Consider the following 9506-nt stretch of genomic DNA (forward strand, 5'->3'; position numbering starts at 1 on the left):
CTGCCAAGGTCGACTTTTATCCTTTTGGGGTCGATAAAACAAGTACCAGTTGAGAAATTGCTGGTTTTATCTGGTCTGTTTTTACTTTGCTTTAAGTATATTCTGCTTGATAGCATCTGCTTCTATCCCACAAATCTTGCACTACCCCTATTTTGTTCTTTTAGTTTGCAATGCTGCAGCAAAAAAAAAAAAAAAGAAGAAAAATGAAATTTTAGATAATAGTGGAAATGATGTTACCTTGTTAGACAGTGCCTTAAAATATGAAATTTACTCTGCATCCTCTGAAATAAAAAAAATAAAAAAATTTGAGAAAAGCGCAAAGGTACACTATTCTTAGAAATCTTGGACTACTAGATTCTCACTTATGTATAAATTGTTAGACATTAGTAAATATTCTTAAGCACCAAGTATTGAACCAAGTATTCTTAAAGAAGTAGCAACAGAAAGTACTCAGGATTCCTGTACTTCATATGTCTCAAATTTATTCAACTATCCACATGTCTTCTGCAAAGGACCTTGACTTATCCCAAGGAAACACGTATATCATGGGAAGTTACTTGGAGGAAAGTAAAAGAAAATAAAGAAAAACACTAAGGGTATTTTACAGTAAATAAAACGAATCAAATAATAATGGCTTCAAATTTTGGTACAGGATCAGCAATTTTTGTTAGGAGTAAACATGATTACATCGACCCCACCGTGTTCGATCCCGAAAGGATGAAAAGTAAAGTCGACCTAGGCGGAATTTGAACATAGAATGTAAAGACGGACGAAATGCCGCTAAGCAATTTCATCTGATGTCCGACCGCTTCTATTAGCTCGTTGCCTTAATTAAATATGTAATAATTAAATATCTGTTTTGTTGAATGAATAATGATTGAATATGTAAATATCTGTACACTGAATGATTAATTAGTGGATAATGTCGGTCACTTTAATAGGTAACACTTTTTCTAGTACAGATTTATATTGTTTACAACTGGTATAGTTTGTAGGCAATGAGAAAACATGGACCTTCAAACTTCTAAAGACAACAGAGAAAACGAAGAGACTTACAGAATCTGCGTCGATAAACAAGTTCCCATCACAGCCAAAAATAATTCTGAATCATTTAAGTCCTATCGTGCATATTCTTTTATTCTTTTATTTGTTTCAATCATTTGACTGCAGCCATGCTGGAGCATCGCCTTTTTAGTCGAACAAGTCGACCCCAGGACTTATTCTTGGTAGGCTTAGTATTTATTCTATCGGTTTTTTTGCCGAACCGCTAAGTTACGGGAACGTAAACACACCAACATCGATTGTCAAGTGATGATGGGGGACAAACAAACACACACACACACACACACACACACACACACACACACACACACACATATATATATATATATATATATATATATATATATACGACGGGCTTCTTTCAGTTTCCGTCTACCAAATCCACTCACAAGGCTTTGGTAGGCCCGAGGCTATATAGTAGAAGACACTTGCCCAAGGTGCCACGCAGTGGGATTGTACCCAGAACAATGTGGTTGGTAAGCAAGCTACTTACCACACAGCCACATTGTTTTGTATACTAATAGATAAATTTGTCTATGGTTATGCCAAATAAATAGTTTCAAAACATCACCATTTCATGATATGAATCTAATCGCATCCGTGACCCCGGTAGGTTTTATGACAACGTCTACACCCCACTTAATCAGGAACAGCTAGCATTTCAATTGATGGTTCTTACTATTTCAGAGGATCTATCCTGGTGAAAGCACATCTTTAACATAGTCGGGTACCGTCCCAACGATAGGCTCTTTTCTTCAGGGACAGAAGATACAAAAGACCGCAATAATTATTGATGCTCTATAAAGAGTCATCCGACTCATTGACATAATGTTAAAGACAAATTCAAGTCTCTCGCTCATATCTTTCTCATATCTTTTCTTTTTTATTAAGAGAGCTGATGCCATCTCAACCCAGACTCCTCCGACCTCCTCGTCTCTCCTCCCGCTATCGTTATTGTGTGCAGCTTCCATCGGTGCCTCGCTAATCAATATATCCTGTCCTTCCTTACCAGAATGTCGACCCTATGGTATTCCCTCCCTTCTTGTACCTTTCCTACAAGCGTTGAGATACAAAGATTCAAGAGAAAAATAAAAAAAATTAATGGCATTAACCTCATTGATCCAAGAGGACCTGCAAAAGCTATTGGCAAGTAAAAAATGTATATGAAGTCACCTAGTTCGATATCTTGAAACAACGTACCTGGGAAGTTCGGCATTTTCGAACGCTATATGCAACTATGTGCAATGCATTAAAAATGTTAGTTTATAGCAATATCGAGATTTTATGGTATCTTATAGACATTGACATAATTTCAAAACATGGTGCAGACTATAGTTTATGCCAATCTTTACAACATATATTATGCAACAAACATCTCCCGTCATCTTCTAAATATAATATGTTGCAGAAAGCAGCGAATCAACATCATTCTGCATCTCGAGACAACTAGTTAATAAAAAGAAAATCTTAAGAACAGCATTTATATACAGGGTCCGCCATAAGTAACTATATATTTCTTTTGCATGTAACTTTGTTGATACTTATTCAATTTTTCTATTTCATATGTCATTTGAAAGCTGAAATCTTATATTTTTATTTCTTTTTTCTTCCCTTATTTCAGATATACTGTTATATCGATTATGTCCACTCGATTAACAAAAGAGCAAAAGATTGCAGTTTTGAAATGGCTATGCTACAGAAGCTGCTTTTGCCGTTATTACAACAGCAGGATGGAGCAGAGGGTCTGTACTTTCAGCAGGACAGGGCACCAGTCCATTATGCTATGCTTGTGCGAGACTGGCTGGACGCCAACCTGCTCTGTCGATGGATTGGCAGGCGAGGACCGCTTGAGTGGCCGTCTCGTTCGCCGGATTTGACTCCACCCGACTTTTACCTGTGGGGCGCTCTCAAAGAGAAAGTCTACTCAACAAAGCCCCGCAACATTGTTGAACTTAAGGAACAAATTCGAGCTGCCATTGCTCAATTGTCGTTGGAGCTATGCGCCAAAGTATTCCGCTCAGTCCCTGAAAGATTAGCAAAGTGCATTGAGCTCCACGGAGAGCACACAGAGCTTTAATAAACATCACGTTTTATGTTGCAACAAACTTTAGTGTACCCTGTGTTACTTTCTGTATTGTAGTAGCTTATTTCTTCTATGTTACATTTATCATGTTGAAATAAAAATATATACTTACTTTTGGCGGACCCTGTATATATATCTTAGGATACTTTCTGTATTATAAACTCGTAACTTTAATTTTCTACTATTCTTAGGTCTATTCACAGTCACATACAATTGATCGTGGCAAACATAATCCTACTGTATTAAATGACTAGTCTTGAGAATTTTTAAAAGTCAAAACAAATTAGGGGGATAATGGGAAACTCTTCATTTTCAAAATAAAGCTTATTGTTTTTATCGCTTGAGTCTAAATCTACTCTTGGGTTTTACAATATTTCCTTTTCTGCTGTTAGCGATAATATCTGTAGTAATACAGTGGACTTCTAAAGATTTGATGATAAGTCTAATGCCACTTTGTAGTTTTTTTAATGGGTTTGAGGTTATGCAAGAGTATTATAATTAAGCTAACTTTTTGCTTTAGTTTGTAAGAAAGTAATCCCTAAGGAGTAAAACATTTCTCTATGATAATTTACTGCTTTCCTATTATCCCCAGTTGCGATGGTGTCTATGATTTCACCTAGCATGAGATTCAGAATCGTTATTTAGACGCATTGCATATTTGTTTTTGGAACAGTCCTACCATCGTTTAGCAATTCAGCAGCAAAGCTGATTAGTGTATGGAACAGCACATTCTTGTCATATTTGTTAAAATATCTTCTAAGTGTATTGTACAGATATATTTTCCTTAACCTTAAGGATTACCAAAGGAAGTAGTGCCTATATTATACATCATCGTCATCTAATTTTGAAATAACACTGTCAAATGCACCATGTTGCATCTCCTTCCAACTCTGTTTTTTTAACATCAAAATCAGTAACAATCTCCTCATGAATGTCCTTGATGTTATTAAAACTAGCGAATATGCAGTTATTTCTAAATTGTAGTTGCGTAGACAGGATGATGAACATTTGCGGATATTATGCAGTGAACTTTTGAAGACTTTATTTCTTCTGCCCTCTGCTACGAAACCCCGATTAGAGTGTTGTCGATCTTTCAGTATTAGCGAAAGATCACTCGGTCTATTTAGGGTACAAGAAAATAGGAAATAATTCTCCCAATTGGGGACCCAGTTTGACGTCTACTTCTGATATGCATTGCAGCCGTTCCCGTCATTATTTTGCAAATTTCTGCTTTTAGCTTCTGATTTGTAAGATCTTGAGCCCATGTTACAGCTCCGGTATCACAGGCATATGGTTCGAATATCCGAAGAAAGAATCGCAGGGTAGGTTTTTACAGGTAAAGCAGTCTGATAGGAGACCTAAAGAGAGACTATGAACAAGATGGTTGGATAAGATCCTTAGCCTAAAGCGAGACTACGAACAAGATGGTTGGATAAGATCTGTAGCCTCGCTTGATCGCGCTTAGGCATCCAACCGAATCATTTACTGATGGTTGCTTCTGGTAGGATTCACTGGAATGCGCATCTGAAGATTCTGTTCCCTCGTTCCTAATTGGAATAAGTGAGCGATGAAGATGGATGGATAATAATTGGAAGTAAAACTTTAATTTCTGTAGATGTGTAACACATTCTAGAGTTCAACTTATCTTACCTATGTTTTCCTTGTTTCCATGTTCTATTTTCAATTATATAGATGCCAGAAATTTCAGAGAAAGATACCGTTTTGTAGATCCATCAGTTTCAGAAACATACATTGAGGCGAATGTTTCTGTTTTGGATATTTTGAAATACCTGTCTAACATCTTGAAAATACACTATAAATGTTTAATCAGCTGTAAATGTTCAAGATGAAAGATGGATCACAGCATGCTATATAACATGCATTTTACATTCTAGCAACCCGTTATTGTTTCTGGAGAAATAACTAATCAACCATGTAAATACGGCAAAATTTCATAAACAAAAAAATTGCGTTGTTGCATTTGCTTCAGCACATGGTCATATCGTTTATATATATATTCGGAGATATATTCACAGAATTTATGGAAGAGTGAATTTAAGTATTAATGCTACAATTGAACTTGTATGTGAAGTACTTGATGTATGGTACATTTCGATTGTGAACATAATTACAAACTTGAAATACTTGGTCATGGCGCCTTTAGTGAGTGTAACCCTCGACACTAGCCGTTGTGTTATCTCTGAAATCCGTAGTAACCCTTTAGAGTAATTATTATTCTCCACGCAGGTAGTATTGAGATTTGCATCACCATAGAATCCATGAATCTGATAGTTTTTACAGAGTAGTAGTGGATAAACTCTGGCACTGGGTTTGGAAGCTCTACACACATAAAGTAATAAATTATAGTGAGATCAGTACTTGTTTTGAAATTTAATGGAATAACACAATGCTTGGACAGTTCCAAAAGCAGGAACTTGTAACTATGTCGTCAGATAATTTAAGTTTGAGTACTCGAGCTATCAAATTAAGACGACTATTTATTTATTTATTATTTTTTTTTTTTGATGATGACGATGAATTGAAAGTAACTGTAATAAAAATATTAAGCTTCTTTATAGGGACACTGTTGTCATCGCAGTAACGCTCTTTCATGTTGTTAAATGACCCCTGAAAGGATGATATCGATATCACCAAGCACCCAACCTGTACTTCTTTATTAGTAGCAGTTGCAAAGTGATCAAGAAGTTTTAGTATCTCAATCACGCCTGATGACATATGACATAGATTCTTCCTGTACATGGCCGTCCACTATTCACTGCGGAAATAATTTGTAGCCATAGGTTAGGTTAAATTCGTTTTTTTTTAGTGTAGTTTGCAATATTGTGTTGCAGTGTTCTTTCAGCAAGTGGCAAATAAAGCTGCCGACTTAGTTTATCATACGGATAAAATAAGTATGTCATTGGTTTGGATTTATAATATTACATTAATATATTGTCCATCTCTCTGCATTCCTGAAAACCTTTGCCACCTCGTCCACTGCTGACAAATAATAGTGCCAAAAACAGAAGAATCTCTTGTATATATGATTATTGTTGAAACTGGTCTGTTTTCTGCTCGTTGTGTTTGCTCTTTCTTCTGCTCCTCATATAATTTTGTATACCTTTGCGCAAACATTATTTCCACTAATAATTCTATGTCGAGTGACCATTATTTCGGAGATACATTTTTCATTAGCTTGCTTACTAAGTCTAGCGTCATTCGTCATTGTTAAATCAGTAATATACAGTTAAGTAAATTATCTTTCATCTCCTTCTAGAGAGTGCATATTAGAAGTGCGATGAGAAATTTGTCCATGCACTCTATTTCAGCTATTTGCACACCCACTCATTGAAGCAAAGGAAAGGGCGGTGTTGCATGTTCTAATGTTGTTTTTAAAATTGGAATAATGAGGATGACCTAACTGGCTCATAATATGTTTCTGTTATTTCGAGAAAATGTTGCTCTTGTGGAATGTGAACTTTACCTTTATGGCAGCGATTATGAAATAAGACTTCGTCATTAAACTGATATATTACGTTAAATTCTCTACGATAATACTGCTTAGTATTTTTTCAAAAAATGTTGAATAATTTATGTATTGCCTTATGTCATGTTAATGCTTGCCTCATGTCATTATTACCATATCTCGTAATATTTCAATTACCCTTTGTTTCATTTTGTATGTACTCAGCGTCTCTCAATCTTTATTTTCTAGCAGTTTAATCTTCAAATCATGCTACAGCTCTTTGTATTAAGTAACCTATTCTCATTTCTCTTTGTTCTTCAGTTTTATTTTATAATCAAATAACAACTCTTTGTCTTAGATCTTCTCCGATTTGATTTCTTTGCTCTTCATACGCATTAACAACTACTATCAGTCTTTACCTAATTTTCTTCATTATTATTTTACTTTTTCTCCTTCAATTTCATTTTGCAGTCCTGCTGCTGCTTTGTATCTTGCTTATGCTCTAATTCTTTCTCACTTCACCAATCTTCTCGCGTCTCTCTCTATCTTGCAGTCTTCTCATCCAAGTTTCTTGATATGTTTTTCGGATTATCTGAGACTTTGAGCGTCAGGAACCCGCCTTGCTGCTATTACACCTGCAATCTGACTTACATTGTGGTACTTTATATACTCCACTCTGGGTGTACGTCATCTATTCTCTTTTCTAGGATTACCGCTTCTAATATTCCTTTTTATTATAATACTTGTGATATTATGCCTTTATTTATCCAACGACTTCCTGTTACTTTTCAAATACACATATTTTTATGTAGATGCATATATGTTTATATATATATATGTTTAAATATATATATATATATATATATATATATATATATATAGATGCCTCTGTGCATGTACATATATACATGAACATATCCATAGGTAGACACACGCACACACACATACACACACACACACACACACACACACACACACACACTTACATACAGACATGCAGGCATAAAAACGTGCATTAATATGTGCATGCGTATAACACACACAAGATCTTAAACTTTTATTTCAAATGTCTGGATAAAACGAAACTGTTATCATAATTATATTCGTGTAACGAACTAATTCTTTGGATACAAAAAACGAACAGATTTCATTTAATCTTGCTATTATATTACTTATGATTATATAAAGCTGAGAATGACAGAATAACTCAAGTTGCAGTGATATCACAAATTTTTCTACGCATTCCTGCTTTTTCTTCTCCACTCCAGCCCGCATATATCTAGTTCTTACCTTTACTCTTCCAATTATCTAATCTCTCTCTATCGCACTCGATCTTCCTCTTCCCTCAAACACACATACACATATAAGTGCGTACATATGTGTGGTAAGTTATATAATACTTATAATTGAGAGAACCCAATTCAGAAGCAAACGTTACATGCTACTGTAGAAAAATTATATATTCATGAGGTGTATTTAAATAACAAATTAATTATTCAAGATGGTTACTCTGTGAAGTCTTCTGTGAGATGAGAAAGCATGAGAAAATAGACCAGTCTCATTTCATTCTAAGGAAGAGATATATAATATAGCGACCATAATACTATGGGCTACATTCACCTTCCTTCCTCTCTGTATGATTGTGTCAATATATGAAGAAGCAAAATGATCAAAATTGATTCTAAAATATTGATCTATAAAATTGTCTAAAATTGGATAATAATAATCAGATGATCATAACATTTAGAGTGTGCACTTGAGCTCATAACTGGTGTACAAGTGGTGTTAGGGTTCGAGCGAATGAAAGTATTTCGGTTCACAACCATATTAGGATTCATAGAAAGTTGAAGTTGTTAAAGAGTAATATGAAAAGACAGAAGAAAGAAAGGGGAAAATAAAAAAGAGAAAGAAAAAAGAAAAAGATTAAAACTAGAAAGTGTTGTTTAGAAGAAAATGAGAGAAAAGAAGGAGAGAGGAAGTGAGGTAAAGTTATTCTCGAAGGTAGTTTGCGGGACGGAGTCCGGACTGTCCAGTGGGTTAGTATGTAACTGTTGTCGTGAGTATATATTGTAAAGATTTCATTTTTGGAAGTGAGGCAGGTATCAATTGAGGCATTTTTATTTTTTAGAATTTGTGCCTTCTCCGTTGCATATTCTGCATTTCTTGCTCAATTTATATATGTTTAGTCTTTCGACTATTTTCCATTTCAGGATATATTTAATCGTTATGTCGTAGTTCTTCTCTTTTTTTGGGTGATGGAAAGATTACAAATGGCTATAAACATTATATTGGATTCACCACCACGCCATTCATGATTCAGAGCGGTTAGGTAAACAACTGACAAGATAGTATGCATAATTTAAAGGACATTTATCTTTCTTTATACGTGAAGATTTGGGCCATCAAATGGTTTGGGTTTCTTTTTAGATGTTATTTGTGATTTCATGTTTGAAAATCAGTTGATGATCTTATTTTAACAGTATTGTACTAGGAAATGCTCGTTTACAATGGCCCAGAGATATCTTACTTACCTTAGTTTTAGCGTTTAAAGCGTAAAGAAGTGAGATTAAAGTAATATTCTTCTGTCTATATGTAACTCTATGAATGTATCTATCAATCAATAAATTTATCTATCTATCTATCTACCTGTCTGTCTGTTTGTCTGTACGTCCGTCTGTCCGCCTGTCTGTCTATATAAATATAAACATATAAACATATAAACATACACTCACACTTGCACACCCACACACATACATATACCTATATATACATATATATGTATATATATATATATATACACACACACACACACACACACACACACACACACACACACACACACACACACACACATATATATATATATATATATATAAGCAAGAATGCCAGCTGTGC

General features: G+C 34.8%; 1 long non-coding RNA gene across 1 annotated transcript in view; it reads right to left on the minus strand.

The window, feature by feature from the left end:
* Positions 1–7: 7 nt before the first annotated feature.
* The window catches only part of LOC128247294 (uncharacterized), a 68893-nt gene continuing 59394 nt past the window's right edge, over positions 8–9506 (minus strand). Inside the window, exon 3 of the long non-coding RNA XR_008263666.1 lies at positions 8–281. This is a non-coding gene — a long non-coding RNA (uncharacterized LOC128247294). The remainder of the gene's footprint in view (positions 282–9506) is intronic.

Source organism: Octopus bimaculoides, chromosome 3 (genome assembly GCF_001194135.2).
Source record: "Octopus bimaculoides isolate UCB-OBI-ISO-001 chromosome 3, ASM119413v2, whole genome shotgun sequence".
Lineage (NCBI taxonomy): Eukaryota > Metazoa > Mollusca > Cephalopoda > Octopoda > Octopodidae > Octopus > Octopus bimaculoides.